Consider the following 17,816-nt stretch of genomic DNA (forward strand, 5'->3'; position numbering starts at 1 on the left):
GCTGGATTGTATAGTGTAACCTCTTGTACTCTTAACTTTATTAATTATCAGAGGGGTCTTGCAGTTGAGCAGACCCGGAGATGTAGCCCTTTAGGGGTGAACTCCGAGATCATTATGGTGTTATGTGGTGTACTCTCTTACATTTCCTTTATTCAGCTTTATCATGTATGTTTAGCTTATGTTAAATGGTTAAGTGGATAAATGGGAATTAACTTTAGATGCTTTTATTCAGTTCTATCTTGAATGCCTTATGGATCGAATGCATAATTGGTTGAGATGCGATTTATCGTAATGCATGTGTGAAATCATCCTTTTAACGCAATAAGTTGGAATATGGAATAATGTATCTTAGAGTAATGAATTATATTCAGTAGTTGTTAAGAAATTTAAATATGCTTGGAAAGATCTCTTATGTTTATGGTGAAAATCCTAGTGTATTAGTATGTTAGATGTATGGTTTGTAATTTTAAATGAAAAGCTTGAACGAGAATCATGAATGGATCTTAATGATGAATCTTTTCTTGTGATTTACATTTCAATCCTTTGAAAGAAATTATCCTGTTTATGAATTATCTCATTATTAAAATAATCAGCTTATTGGATTAATTGTGTGAGTTAATGAATTGTGAAATTTAAGTAATCTCGTTGGGAAACTCTTTAGGAGTTTAGTTGAAGTCTTCTGCTATGTAATCTGAATCCTTCGTATCTTGTTGCATCTTATGTGTTGTAACTTCAAAAAAAAAATTTTGCTCTCTTTTCTTGTTATTGTGGCTTATCCCTTCGGTGTTTCCTGGCGGGGCATTACACATGACAAGCAAAATGAAAGATGCACTATTTTGCCACCTCTCACTAATGGTTTTTGATGCGACAAAAAAAATATCACCACAAGAAAATGGAATCGAGTTGTTTGAAATTGAGATAGGCCTTTTTAGGCAGCAACAAAATGACCCCATAGGTTCAAATGGATCATCCATAAGTGCCATGGTCTCTGAGTTACGTGATGTCAAAGTTTGATCATTTTTTCCAGTTTGAGCGCTCAAGGGAAAGCATCCCTATGAGGTGACTTAGAATGATGAAATGTCTTGGGGAGTGAGACAAGGACACACCTAGTGAAATTTTGGCCACCCAGACATGCTTGTGTTGATGGTTTGTTCACATGACAAGCAGAACAAAAGAAGCACTATTTTGCCACCTCACTAATGGTTTTTGATGCGACGGAAAAAATCTCACCACAAGAAAATGGAATTGAGTTGTTTGAAACTAAGATTAGCCTTTTTAGGCAAAAACAACATGACCCCATAGGTTCAAATGGATCATCCATAAGTCCCACGATTTTTGAGTTATGCGACGTGAAAGTTTGACCATTTTTTCCACTTTGAGCACTCAAGGGAAAATGTTGCTACGAGGTGGCTCGGATCGATTGGACATCTTGGGGAGAAAGACAAGGGCACACCTAGCATAAACTTGACCACGTGGACATTCTCACACTAATGGTTCATTCCCATGACAAGAAGAACGAAAGATGAAATATTTTGCCACCTCTCACTAACAGTTTTTGACGGTTTTTTATGCGATGGAAAAATCTCACCACAAGAAAATGAAATTGAGTTGCCCAAAAATGAGAGAGATGTTTTTAGGTAGAAAAACATGATCCCATTGGTTCAAATGGATCATCCACAAGTGCCATGGTCTCTGATTTATGCGACGTCAAAGTTTGACCCTTTTTTCCACTTTGAGCACTAAAGGGAAAACGTTGCTACGAGGTTGCATAGAATGATCAGACGTCTTGGGGAGTGAGACAATGGCACACCTAGAGTAAACCTAGCCACCCAGATGGTCTCGCAATGATGGTTCATTCCCACAACAAGTAGAATGAAAGATGCACTATTTTGCCACCTCTCACTGACAATTTTTGACGGTTTTTGATTCGACAGAAAAAATCTCACCACAAGAAAATGGAATTGGGTTGTCTGAAACTAAGATAGGAATTTTTAGGCAATGACAAAATGACCCCATAGGTTCAAATAGATCATCTATAAGTGCCACGGTCTCCGAGTTAGGCATCGTCAAATTTTAACCATTTTTTTCCACTTTGAGCGCTTAAGGGAAAACGTTGCTACGAGGTGGTTCGGAAGGATCAAACATCTTGGGGAGAAAGACAAGGGAAAACCTAGCATAATACCAACCATCCAAATGCACTTGCATTGATGGTTCGTTCACATGACAAGCAGAATGAAAGATGCACTATTTTGCCACCTCTCACTGACAGTTTTTTATGCGACAAAAAAAATCTCACCACAAGAAAATGAAATTGAGTTGTCCGAAACCAAGAGAGGCCTTTTTAGGTAGTGACAATATGACCCCATAGGTTCACACATATCATCCATAAGTTCTTCAACTCTTCTTTTATAGGCAATTTGGATGAATAGGTGTGTCTCTTACCCTAAGGCCGACTTGTTATGAAATAAAATTTAAATGAAAACCCTACCTAAGCTGACTCATCCTTAGATAAATTTCAAATCTGCTTTGTGTGCTCAAATCTTGTCTTAATTGGTTTTGAAATGATGAGCTTTGCTCCATAAGCATGAGTTTATGAAATAATAACTTCACTCCAATCTCTTCATGCACGAAGGACTCAAAGGAAATTCACTCAATCAAAATACACAATATCAACATTACCAGTGTCAGTACTTGGGTATACACAATATGAGCAATAGATAGTTTAGAAGTATACACCATATGAGTTACAAGTAATGAACAAATTGGATCACATTTCAAGACATATACACAATGAACAAGTTTGATCACATTTCAATAGCAAATAACTAAGTTTCAAGAATATCAAGTTTCATATATATCAATGAACAAATTGGATCGAATATCAAGTTTCATATATATCAAAATGAACAATAACTATGTACATATCAAAAAATGGCATAGATGCCAAATCAGTAATAGTTACAAAAATGTGGCATGTGTCATGTCTGTCAAAGTCGATATATACATATACAAATGTCAAATATATAAAAAAAACTGTGCTTCAATGACCACAACTATAACTATATGTCTCTATCGGTATCTATGACTATGGCGGATCATCAAAATCAAGCCTCTTCGAAGCAGTACGTGGCTCTGCATGTGGCTACACAAGGACAATTCAAATGTCGAATCAGATATATTTTCTCAATATAACATCAAAATAACTAAATACTAAACTCTAAATTGTTTGAAGTTTAAATGTTGATTACCTCATCTTTGTCTTCTGCAATTGTGTGAGGCTGAGGATCCATGGGATGTCCTGAAGGAGGTTGTAACTGGTAAAACAACATTAATACATGTTAATAACATATATGTCAAATAACACATAATAACTAAAAATGAATAGACTAAAAAACTAAAGCATACTGGACCCTCAGATGGATGTGTTGTGGTCATAGGAGGCAAAGTTATAGATGAATCAGTTACGACCATTTCCTATATCCATGGTAAGTGATCCAAAAGGAGTTAACTAGATAGTTTCAACTTCATTGTACACTTAGAGAAAAGGAGTTGATCTAAGATAGACATACCTTTTCCCTTGGTCATGTTAGATCCCATAATATATGTGTAGGACTTCTATTGAAATGGAATGGTAGAATAACAGTAGGAATTTTGAGAGGGGCTTGTAATAGGTTAAAGACAATCATACAAGTTAATAACCCAAAGTTGTTGACAAACTAGATAAAACAAATATTTTAACATATGTAGAACAAATGCACACCGAAGCCTCATATAGTTCTCCTATAGCCTTAGGAGGCCTAGTCAAATCTGATGCAGCTATTACCATTTCCTATATGAAAAATGATAACATATGATATAGACATAATGTAATGCCCCGCCAGGAAACCCCGAAGGGATAAGCTAAAATAACAAGAATAGAGTGCAATAATTTTTTTTTTTAAAGTTACAACGCATAAGATGCAACAAGATACCAAAGATTCAGATTACATAGCGGAAGACTTCAACTAACTCCTAAAGAGTTTCCCAACGAGATTACTTAAATAACACAATTCACTTAACTCACACGATTAATCCAATAAGCTAATTACCTTAACAACGAGATAATTCATATCAGGATAATTTCTTTCAAAGGACGGAAATATAAATCATAAGCAAGATTCATCATTTAAGATCCATTCATAAACTTCATTCAATCTTTTCATTTAAAATTACAACCCATACATATAACATTCTAATACACTAGGATTTCATCAAAGCATAAGAGATCTTTCCAAGCATATTTAAATTTCTTAACAACAACTGAATATAATTCATTACTCTAAGATACATTATTCCATATACCAACTTATTGCATTAAAAGGACGATTACACACATACATTTACGATAAATCGCATCCCAACCAATTATGCATTCGAACAACATGGCATTCAAGATAGAATTGAATATAAGCATTTAAAGTTAATTCCAATTATCCACTTAACCATTCTGACATAAGCTAATCATACATGATAAAGCTGAATAAAGGAAACATGAGAGAATACAACACATAACACCATAATGATCTCGGAGTTCACCCCTAAAGGGCTACATCTTCGGGTCTGCGCAACTGCAAGACCCCCTCGGATAAATAATAAAGTTAAGAGTACAAAAGGTTACACCATACAATCCAGCCATCAAGGCGATACATAAATAATATACAGATGACCACATCGGTCCATAAATACATAAACGATCCTTAAGAAGAACAGGATCCAGCTGAACATAATCAAGCTAATAACATAGGAGTCCATGAGAGCATCCATAAAACTGAACCATCACCACCCAAGGGTCTAACATGAAACCGAAACTCACAAGGGCAGAGACGAAAGGACGACTCACAAAGGTACTCAAAACAGAACAAAACGACAACACACTAGCGAACGTAGGGACAAGTGTCATCACATGACCTGGTATGGATACCATGGCAAGTCTTCATAGGTCCCGGCCCATACACTGGTAACCCTGGCAACCTAATCCGAACTTCTGGCCCATCCAAGCCTCATGTGGACCCACACATCCTCTCGTGAAGACAAGGAAGGTAGTTTGCCATTTCAGGCCTTCTCACAGCATGCCGAATCTATGATAGCATTCGTCCCATGTGTGAGGCACATTATCTTATTTAGATATTATTTTCTAATCTACTTAGGTTATCACTTATTAGACTCACTTTCGACGGGTTACCCAGCAGCCACTTTGGGCGCGGCCCCCAATCGAAAGCCACTTTCCCATACGACACTAGACTGACTCAACGAACTCAAACCACGGAATACACATGGTAAGACGAACGGAGTTCAAGAAGATACAATCATCAGGTCAAACACGACTCAAGGGTAATCACTTACTGACGGTGCTCTAACTAGAGACCTGACAACTAAGGTTAGCCATGAATCAGCATTCGACTCACACAAGGAGGATATAACCAACAAAGTCAACATCACAATCCAAAGTCAACTCAAAATCCGGGGACTGAAACAGGAACACCAAATCATCCATACGACAGGGTCCTTTTAAACAAAGCAAAACATGCCATTTCATAATTAAGGCGAATACAGAAATTAAACTCGCAAGGCAATAATCAGAAAAGACATTATTCCCTCAAGTTGATTTAAACATTAAAAACGATCAAGTTTTCTACATGATCTAAAAACAGGCTACAGTTATCTATCTCATCAAGGGATAAGTCGTTCTTGGTTTTCTAGCTCCTATGTTTCAAAACATTGAACGGGCAATTTAAGCCATAAGAGTTTTAACCAATCCATATTAATAAAATCCAGACAATCGATGTAATTATAAAAAGAGCGTCTAACAGAAGATAATCGTTTCCAAAAGCATATCGTTAAAATTTCTAATGCCCAATGGTTAATTATTCGTTTCTAATATCTCAAGATGGTTTACAACGTTAAAATCTTCAACAATATATTTATTCGTGAATAAGGTATATTTTAACTCAACAAGAATCTCCAATATATCAATAATTGATCCTTCACAGGTATACACAATTAAATTCCAAGCTTGCATAATCCGTTAACAAGGAAAATCTTCGGCATAATCCATTTATGCCACATTTCTCATCATCAAGACTTGGTTTACATTCTTCATAAAACAATATTAAAACCATTATATATTTTCTTTTCTTTTAAAAGAAACATATAGAAAAAAAAACATCTTTTTTTTTTTTTTTAAAACAATTTAAATCTTATCATTAAAATAATAATACCACTATTATATGCCCCTTTTTTTTTTTGAAGTGATAAAAAAAAATACATAAAAAAAAAAAAAAAAAAACTATTTTATAAACTATGTTTAACACCACGCATAAACAAGAAAAGATGAGGGCGGGGCCCACCTCCCAACTGGGAAGGCTGGGCGCCCAAGCCCTAGCCGAAAGCGGTGAAGGCTCGCGGGCGGCGCTCGCGGCGGTGCCCGCAGGTGCCGCGGCGCCCTGCGGCCACCGCGGTCCCTGCGGCCACCGCCGTGGGCCGCAGCCGCAGCCACACGCCTGCAGAGCGGAGGTAAGCACCATCGGGGGGGAAAAGCGAGGAGAACGGGCTGCGCGCGGGGGACGGGGGAGGAGGTGCGGGGGAGCTCCGCTCTCCGCCTCCAAACCCCAACCCACGGGTTTCAAAAAAAATAAACACGCACCCAGTTCGGAGAACCATGCAACGCGTGGGCTCGCTAAAAAGGTAGAACATATATATTTTTAAGAACAAACACACAGTTCGGAACCAATTAAAAACCAAAACGCCCACAGCAACTTTGATAATAGATAAATACATTTTGCTAATTAAAAACACACACAGTCCGGTTACATTCCCAGAATGAAAATTTAATAAAAAAACACATTTGATTCAAACGCCCAGGGGTTTCAAACGCCCAAACCCAAGAGGAATTAACAGCACCTCTAAATCACTTCCAGCCAAGCTGGTAATTTACCAAATCGATCCATAAACATAAAAACATCCAACTTCCAATTCCATTTTAACCAATAACTAAAATTGGGAATGGAATCCTACCTGATCTCGCGTTCCTGGCAAGATCTGCTGAGGAGTCTCCATCTCCAGCTATCCAAAACCATCTTTCTCCATCCAAAATCTTTTCCAAATTTTGTCCATCCAAAATCTTCTCCAAATTTTTGGGTAATATGGAGGAGTTGACCCAAAAAATTCCATTTTTTGGAATAAAAACTTTTATTTACAATTAATTCCTCAAAATTTTTTTTTTTTTTTTTTTTAACTATCAACAAAATAACTTGCTTAATCAATTAAAAATCGATTTCTTTCACAATCAATTCAATTTAACCTTTCAAATACCAGAATCCAACAGAAAGCAATTAAACCTCTTGCAATTAAATACAAATCCTTCTTTTTTCATCAGCATATATAAATAATGCATTTAATAATCGAAATCCGCCATTAAATTCAAATTTACTTCCAATCTAAAACGAGCAGTTCATTAACAACGAAAAAACGCATAACGAATTCTCAATCAATTTAATCCATTAATCTTCACTGCACAAACGCATAAATACTCAAAATAATGCTACGGACTAATTCATCAATTAACCAAACACACCAGGCACGCAAATCGAGAAGGCCAACCAAACAGACGACCCGCAAACCCAAACCAACAGGGATTACCGACGACGACTGGTGATGCTCACTAGAGCACGACTAAGGTCGACTAAGGTCTTACGACCACCTAATCCGACTCTAGGGATTAAAAGGTATGCTCAAACCTGCAAAACCAGGTGATGACGAACCTCGCACTCATGCGACTTCGTACCTGAAATCTCCTGCAACAAAAGATCATACATGCATACATTTATAAAATCTAATGAAAGCGTCAGTCCGATACTATAATCACGAAATAGGTACACTGAATAACCTGCATACAACTAGTGAGAAAACCACATCAATAGCTATGCGTTAATCAACATCTGACTATAACATAATATTACGATTAACTAATCAAGATTAAGCCAAGGTTAGAAATAGACTAGGGTAGGGGTACTACACATAACATGATTTAGTTATTTCGAACAAGAAAGAATGCAATCCAAAGTGAATATGAAGATATCACCTCTTCCCTCTACTGAACCTCATCGACATCAAGTGAATTCATTAATTCTGTAAACCCCATATATTTTTGTATATAGAACAAATAAATTTTGTGCATTTATCAATATCTACATATACATGTTTAATCATAATACATTTCAACAAATGAATTTAAGTTGTACTAAATTACCTTCTTGTCATTTGGGTGTCCGAGAGGATATCTTTTTCTACCTCAGAGTGCTAGAGGATGGCTTTCTCACACGAGATGTCCTTGAGGCATTTGGGGTAAACAAATGGAAAAAAATTAACATAAGGAAAAAGAGCATGTATTTAATATCACTTAAGTCAAAAATATATAAATCTAAATTGTACCGCATAGCTATATTGGCCAAATTCAATGGATGAAAGCGTGATATCATCAAGTTGGGACATCTCAGCCACTGATAAGCCCTATAAAATACCAAGTAATGATACATATAATTAACAAAAGATATTTTGAAACCAATGTATTATTATATTATTAACAAAATATATTTTGAAACCAATGTATTATTATATTTTTAACAAATTTACAAATCTTTACCACTGGTGGAAAAACTACTCATGACCATGGAGTCGACTGAAAAGTATGTGGTGTACTCCCACCACCTGCTGCACCCTACAATGTATTTTATTTATATGTCACTTTAAATTGTTCTAAAAATAAAAATTCATTTCTTTTTATAAGATTTAGTCACTTAATTGATAACATGTCATAAATAGAATTAAACGCAGCTGTGTTTGATAGAGAGGGTACAACATATTCATCAGTTCATCGGTGAGGGCCACATACTCTATAGTGGAAGCATGACATCTATTCCCATAACATGTACATGAATGAGATATCAAACCATCCTTGTTTGTGTCAGTGTCTACACCAGAACATACACCCTGGCAGGTGGGGCACATATGCTGAATGGGCTAGCTTGTGCCAAATGATGAATGAGGTATTGTTGATGAAGGAGGTGTCATTGAGGAAGGAGGTATTGCTAATGAAGGAGGTGTTGTAGGTGTTGGTACATCCTCTGCTTTGACCAACTGTGTGCCATGCTGAACAATGACATCAGCCAATAATACAACTGCCTGAAGAGTCCATAATTCCATAGAATCCTTCAAGGATATAGTAACAATGACATGAACCATGGGTTTAGGAATTATAAGCCTCCTATGCTATGGCTCTACCACCCTATGGGCCCCAGGTCTATCATGCAAAGAGCCTCTCCCTCTACCCTGAAATTATCAGATGTCAAAGTAATTTGGCTTCTCACTAAGGATAAACTCACAATACAACTTTCTCAAAAAATATAGAGGCACCTCCCAATTATTACAAGGTGGTTGGTCAAAGACCATATACCACCTATCCCAAAAAGATTCTTTCAGCCTAGCATGAACACACCAATGTATAGGAAACTGAGTCCTATTTAGTTATAGGTTGTTACTGGTAACAAGATTGGTGAAAAGAGCACATATGTTAGCTTTACCTATGCCTTTTTTCTTCACTTGATCATATGACAACCCATCCGCATAAAATGTTGAACATCTATCCCTCCATGAACTTCATTTTGTAACCTTCCTAGATACCTCAATTTCACTATTAGCCATTGTTTCTAGTGTTCTGGAGAGGATTGTGTGGTGCTCAAGGCTAGAGCACCTCAACCTATTCACCAATATAGAAATTTCAGCATTATTTGTTGTAAGGCGATTGATGAGATCCTCTTGTGTGGCATCTACATGATCTAACAGAGGACATGGACGGTTTTGGGGTGGCGGTCGTTGTTGAGGAGCAACATTTTGAGGATTTTGAGGGTTTTCTTGTTGCTCTTGTGCAATGTTTACATGGTTTTCTTATGTTGCTTGTGCAGGAGGAGGTCTTTGTTGTCTATTTAGTTCAAGGGGATTGCTTGAAGAATCTAACATCAAATTAATAAAAACAAAACTTAAATCAATTAAAAAACCCTACTTCAATTAAAATGCAAATAAAAATAATTAAACCAATCAAATCTTACCTATTCAATGGGGTGCAATTGTTGAAAATTGCTCTCAATGTTGGGAAAATCCAAAATAGTTACAAACCCGTGCGGGTTCTATGCTTTTTTGGTTTTTCCTTGTTGTTGTTCCATGGATTTTGGCATTGAAAATGGGCAAAACCCATGGCCTACACCCAAAAATAATGTTTCTGAAAACCCGTACGGGTTTTGAGGAACTTTTGGTTATTAAATTATTTTTCTCTAGGCTTGGTGTTACCAAGCCTAGCACATTTTTGAATTTTTAGAACCCGCATGGGTTATGAAAAATTTGGTTTTTTCTTGGGATGTGGCCACTTTTCTATTCACCATCTTGGTCCACTTACCTAAGTAATAAGCTGAACAAATGGCAATTGGTCTAGACTTGGGAAAAATAGTAAATGGTGTCGTGAGCTTCTCCAAATAGACATAGGGGTTCTTTATAGTTAGGAAAATTGTGGGGAATAATTGGTTTGATAGGAAACACATTAGGCACCAAGATATTGACCCTCAAGGGTGGTCATTTATGTATGTTATCCAATGTGCAAGGTAATGCTTCCTCTTAGAGTACAAAAACTGACTATATCAAATACTGGTCACAAGGGTCCACAACTTGTCATATAGATCCATTTATGACATATAAAGGTTCCTACCAAGCCATTCATCATGATGATCACCCGATTTTGAAATATAGTCCTCTAGAGTTGGTCTCTAGATGTTGATATTGTGTATGTTATAATCACTTTTTCTTGTCAATGGTACTTCAAATTTTACAAAATTTGAATTCCCAACAGGGTCTTGTCTTGATCCATTTTTTCATCTTTGTTTGTATATAAGAAAGTCCATAAGTATATCTAGGCAAACGTTTAAAATAAATCTCTTACATATGTGTGTATATAAATGCATGTATATATTTAATATACATATACATATAAATATACATATACATATACATATACATGTACATGTACACGTACATATATATATAAAAACATACATACATACATACATATACATATACATGCATACATACATACATACATACATACATTTAGTTAAATATGCAATTTTCAAATATATTCAATTAGGATGTATGACTAATGTACATGTTAAATAATAGTACATGTGTGTATGTAAAGTAAATTAGGAGGTGTATGAGTTGAAAATGTCTTAAGGGGACATGCACAATTAGGATGTATATATCTAATTTTAAATGCACATGCACAATTTGTAAGTTGTTAAAATAATTTAGCATGTATGTAAAGTAAATTAGGACATGTATTCATTTAATTAAAAATGCAAATTTATCTCAAATTCTATATTAAATTAGGACATGTGTGTAAATTTGAATAGGTCTTAATGGGGTCACATGTATAATTAGGATTTATATATCTAATTTTAAATGCACATGCATAATTTGTAAGTTATTCAAATAATTTAGTATGTATGTATTTAAGTAAATTATGATGTATTCATTTAATTAAATGCATTTGTATGAAATTTGATATTAAATTAAGACAAATATGTGTAAATATGAATACATGTCTTAAAGGGGCATGCACAATTAAGATATACATATATCTAATTTGTAATTTGTAGTACCCCTGCCCTAATCAATTTCTAATCTCGGTTTAATCTTGGTCAGTTTATCTTAATATAATGTTATAGTCAGATGTTTGATTTAATGCATAGCTGTTGATGTGGTTTTCACACTAGTTGTATGCAAGTTGCTTAGTGTTCCTATTTCATGGTATTAAAATCGGGCTAATGCTTTCATTAAGTTTATATATGTATGCATGTATGACTCTTGGTTACAAGAGATTTCAGGTACAATGCCGCTTGAGTGTGAGGTTCGTCTTCACCTGGATGTGTAGGTTTGAGTGTACCTCTTTAATCCTTAGAGTTGGATTAGGTGGTCGTAAGACCCTAGTTGACCATAGTCGTGCTCAAGTAAGCATCGTCAGTCATCGTCGGTATTCCCTTTTTGTTTGAGTTTTTGAGTCATTTGTCTGGTTGACTTTCTTGGGTTGCGTGCTTGGTGTGTATGGTTAATTTTAATATTAAATGTATTATGTTTATGCCTTCGAAAAGAAAGATTTAATTTTAATTGAAATAGAATTAATTTTATCTTCTTGGCATTTTGGAAATAGAAAGGTTAAATTTCAGTTGAGTGAGAAAATCAATTTTAAATGGGAAAAGCAATTCAATTTATTGATATGGTTGGAAAAGAATTATTTTTAAATAAAAATTTTAATTCCAAAAAAATGAAATTTTGGTCAACTCTTCCTTATAACCTAGACTTTTGGAAAATATAGAGGATGGAATTTTTTTTTGGAGAAAAAAATATATTTTTGGAAAATATTTGGAGGAAAGATTTGGGGATTTTGGAAGGAGAAGAATTTCTTGAGTTGCAGGTTGGGGCTCTTCATCAGATCCTTTCCAAGAATGCTTATTGAGGTAGGAATTCTGGTTATCAGTTAGTTATTGTTTAAATTTTTTTTTTTTAAAAAGGGCATTGGATGTTCCTCATGCTATCTAGTTTTAATTTCTCCATTGATTGCCTCAAGGTTATGAATCATTGCGGAATTAGTTGGTATTGGTTTATTGTATGCATCCTTGCATCGAAAATGAGCTTTCTTATGCCCAAAAGAATTATCCTTTCAATTTTTGAAAACCTCTCATATTCTAGAAAAGTCTGTGTTGGTTTTAAGATTAAAAGAAAAAATTATTTGTTTTAAGTCTCTGGGAGACTGACTGTGTTTTTTATTCACAGTATATAAAAATTAAAAAAATAAAAATAATAATAATTCTTTAGTCTCTGGGAGACTGTTTGTTTTAGACTATGTTTTACATAGTAATCAGTAAAAAAAACCAATATTGAAAAATTGTTGAAACCCCAACCATGTGGGAGAGTTCCCCACCATGTGGAGGGGTGCTGCGTGTCCAATGGGCAGCAGTGCTTCGCATGGGGGCTGCGTGCTCCCTTTGGGAACAACAGCGGTCCCATGGGGGCTGCGTGCTCCCATTGGGAGGCAGCGTGAGCTCCCAAGTGGGGGGGCCACGTGGGGTTCCACGTGGGTACCCTCCCCCATTTAAATATGGTTTTTTGTTAGTTTTTTTAAAATGTATTTTTTTATTTTAAAAAAAAAATATAATATTTTAATATTATTTAATGGTAAATTTAAATTAAGTTTTTTAATTATGATTAATGTAGCATACATTTTTAATTCATGATTAATTTGATATTAATTAATTGTATAATGGAATATATACATTAATTAATATTCAAATTTTGTTTTATGATTAATGCACTTTTTCTAATTAAATTCTAGAATTGTGAATTTCGCAATTGATTATTAATTGGTTATATTTTTATTAATCTTGGATTAATAAATATATACCTTAATTAATAGCTAATTTGGGTATTTGTCTAATTGAGGAAGTATTGTGTTAAAAAAAATAGAATATTATGTTATTGGAAAATTGTTGAAATATGATATATTTACTAATTGATTATGTTAAATAATATTCAAGAACATATCATTTGAGTAATTGAGAAGTAAATGAAATATTTTATCATTGGATATTTTGATCATTTAAACGATATACTATTGGAAAGTAATAGTGTATTGTTTGGAATGTTGGTGAGTTAATGGTATTTTCAATTTGTAAAGTAAATGGTATAGTTATAATCTTCCTCTGTTTTGAGACATAGGTGAATGGACCATTGGAATTATGGTATTGTATTCTCTTGGTAACGATGATTTTTCTATCAATGTAATTCGAAAACTTAGATTATTAGAAAACTTGGTTGACTATTAATGTTCAAATCAATATGAGAAAATATTGTCTTTTCTGGTTATTGCCTTTGCGAGTTTAATTTCTGTATTCGCTTTTGCTTATGTGATGGCAAGTTGTGCTTTGTTTTATAGGGCTCTATCGTATGGATTGATTTGGGGTACTTGTTTCAGTCCTCGGTTTTGAGTTGACTGTTGTTTTGTGGTAGTGTCATATTTGGTCATATCCTTTGTGTGGGTGTTGAATGATGATTTGTGGTTGACCATAGTTGGTCAGGCCTCTAGTTAGAGTACCGTCAGTAAGTGTACCACTTTTGAGTCACGTTTGACCAGATGGTTGTTCCCTCCTTTTTGAACTCCATTTGTTTAACCATGTGTATTCGTTGGGTTTTGAGTTCGTCTGAGTTTAGTGTAGTGTCGTATGGGAAAGTGGCTTTCAATTGGGAGCCACGCCCAAAGTGGCTATTGGGTAACCCATCGAAAGTGAGTCTAATAAGTGATAACCTATCAGTAGATTAGAATGTAATCTCTAAGTAAGATAATTGTGCCTCACGCATGGGACAAGTGCTAACACAGACTCGACATGTTATGAGAAGGCCTGAAATGGCAAACCATCATCCTCGTCTTCATGAGAGGATGTGGGGGTCCACATGAGGCTTGGATGGGCCGGAGGCTCAAATTAGGTTGCCAGGGTAACCTAGTGTATGGGGCCGGGACCTATGAAGACCTGCCATGGTAACCATACCAGGTTGTGTGATGACACTTGTCCCTATGTTCGCTAGTGTGTTGTCATATTGTTTTGTTAGGAGCACGTTTGTGGGTCGCCCTATTGTCTTTGCCCTTGTGAGTATCGGTTTCATGTTAGACCTTGGGTGATGATGACTCAGTTTTGTGGATGCTCCAATGGACCTTTGTATTAGCTTTGATTATGTTTAGTTGGATCCTTTTCTTTTCAGGGATCGTTTATGTATTTATTGACCGATGCGGTCGCTTGTATATTATTTATGTTTCACCTTGATGGTTGGATTGGAAATTATGAGAACCTCATGTATTCTTAACTTTATTAATTATCAGAGGGGTCTTGCAATTGAGCAGACTCGGAGATGTAGCCCTTTAGAGGTGAACTTCGAGATCATTATGCTGTTATGTGATGTTATTCTCTTATGTTTCCTTTATTCAACTTTATCATGTATGAATAGCTTATGTAGAATGTATAAGTGGATAAGATGGAATTAAATTTAAATGCTTATATGCAGTCCTTTCTTGAATGCCATTTTGATCGAATGCATAAGTGGTTTAGATGAGATTTATCGTAGATGCATGTATGCAATCATCTTTTAAAATGCAATAAATTGGAATATGAAAGAATGTAACTTAGAGTAATGGAATATATTCAGTTGTTGTTAAGGAAATTAAGTATGCTTAAAAAGATCTCATATGTTTATTATGAAATTCTAGTGTGTTAGAATATTAGATGTATGGCTTGTATTTTAATGAACAACTTGAATGAAGATTATGAATAGATCTTAATAGATGAATCTTTGCTTGTGATTTATATTTCCATCTTCTGAAAGAGATTATCCTGATTAAGAATTATCTCATTACTAAGATAATCAGCTTATTGGATTAATTGTGTGAGTTATGTGAATTGTGAAATTTAAGTAATCTCGTTGGGAAACTCTTTAGGTGTTAGTTGATGTCTTCCACTATGTAATCTAAATCTTTGATATCTTGTTGTATCTTAATGTTGTGTTACGTAAAAAAAAATAAAAAAATTATTGCACTCTATTCTTATTTTTGGTTTAATCCCTTCGGGGTTTCCTGGCGGGGCACTACATTTGGTATCAGAGCCAGGTTGCAAACACTAGAATCTCTAGTGTCGCATGTGCCCTCTGTTGGTGTGAGGTGTATCGACCTTGTGTGCATGCTTGTCCTCCTATTTGTATATGAGTGATTGAGCAGACCTTAACTTGTGTGTAACATGTGTGTTCACACCTTGTTCTCACCTTCTTGATGTTGGTGTTTTGAGTGATTGATTGTGCTTTATGTGCTTATTGATGTCTTGGTCTACGATTACTCATATTCTGAAAGAGAGTCGTATGTACCTTCCTTTTTGAGTGTTGTACTCTATAGACTAATCCATTTGGGTTGGTCAGTGCTTGTCTTGAATCTAAAAGTGCGAATTGTGTTTGTTTAAGATTATGATCTAGCTTAGTGTTGTCCATTTGAAAGACTAGTATGGCAAATATGGAATGCTTATTTTGTAGAAAATTGAATGATTATCACCCTTCCTTCTCTCTCTCTTTCTAGAAATTAAAATGTTTGGGATGTGTGTAATTATCTTTGATTTGAGTTTTCTATATTTTGCAAGAGAAAGGTTGTGACTTCTTGAGCCCTTGTTTGAACCTCATGATGATTATGTGTTTTTAAATAATAAAAGGGCTTTGGGTTTGAAAGTTAGTATTGGCTATTGGGAGAAAATTGTATGTGTGCATTTAAAGTATTCTCCATGTGTTTTGTAGGAGTAACATAATTAAATTCTATCTTAGTAAGGTGCATTAATATGCGAATAGTTGAATTATGTGAGACTGCTTGGTTTGTAGAAGAAGTATTAAAGGGAGCATGTTATTGTAGCTTCGAGAGAGTATTAATGTGTTCCTCGAAAGATTGTTTTATGTGTTTCATTAAACCAGTTTGATCAAGAATTTATTTTAGCAATGCTCCATTGAACTTGCTTTTGAATATATGTAATTGTCTTATTATGTTTAGAAAGTGTGAATGAAAAGCTTGTTTGATGTGTATGCACTAATATGTATTATTTGGTTGATAGCTCCTTGCCTACCCCTTTGATCATAATGTGATTTTCTATAATAGGTTGCAAATTATGACATGTGTCTGTATTGTATTAAGAATAAGAGAGTGTTCTCAAGAGGTCTGGTATTATTGAAAAGATTGCCTATCTTGATCTCTATTTTGTTTGGAAAACTAGAACCTCCTATTGCAACCATAATTATTGGAAATGTTTTGTTAGGCTGATTGTCATCCTTCTAAACAGTAGCGAAATGAAAACCGTGTAATTAAAATGATAGGCCTTCAGTGAGAAATTTTATAATGTAGTGTGATCTGTTGATCTTGCATTTTTGTAGGAAATAGTTTGGTTATCAAAATCTCTTTCCCTTCTCTTTGCCTAATCATAAGATTGTTAGAAATACTACAAAGAATGCATTTATTTAAATAGAATATTTATAAAACATGTAAATTGTACTATTGCATTTTGGCTTCATAGTGATAGATGAAAGTCCTCTTTGGGAAAAGAATTTGCATAGCTAAGTAATTTAGTTATGGATGCTTAGTGAAATTTGATAAAGATATAGGAATGATGTTATTTCCTTATATAATTGTGAATTGTTAATAATTTCAGTACCTAAATCTAGAGTAAACTTTATTCAGTTATTTATGTAGAAAGCATAATTAAAATCTTCCTTGAATAGATGTTAGCATACTGAAAAGTACTCCCTGTAAATGTGACTAAACCAGTACTGGTGTTTTCATGTGTATTGTAAGAAACCAGTGCTTATTATATGTGCCCATGGATTGGTGAAGTAATCAACCATGGAGGATGTGTTGCTTATGAGTAGGGGAAACCATACTGTTTATGTGATGTTGCTTATTTGTTTCCCTACTGAGTACCAAACCTCAGGTTGTGGGTAACTCAGTATGTTAAGGGGTAGTATTCAAAGTAACCGTTCCTTGAATAGTATGGATTGGCGTATGAGTAATGTTGGCGCAAAGTGACTTTAGCTTCTCTACTTCGAGGAATGATAGAGTTGTACTATTAAACTATATCAGAGGTGTGCTCAATACTTTCCCTTTTGATGAA

The sequence above is a fragment of the Cryptomeria japonica genome, chromosome 10, assembly GCF_030272615.1.
Source record: "Cryptomeria japonica chromosome 10, Sugi_1.0, whole genome shotgun sequence".
Lineage (NCBI taxonomy): Eukaryota > Viridiplantae > Streptophyta > Pinopsida > Cupressales > Cupressaceae > Cryptomeria > Cryptomeria japonica.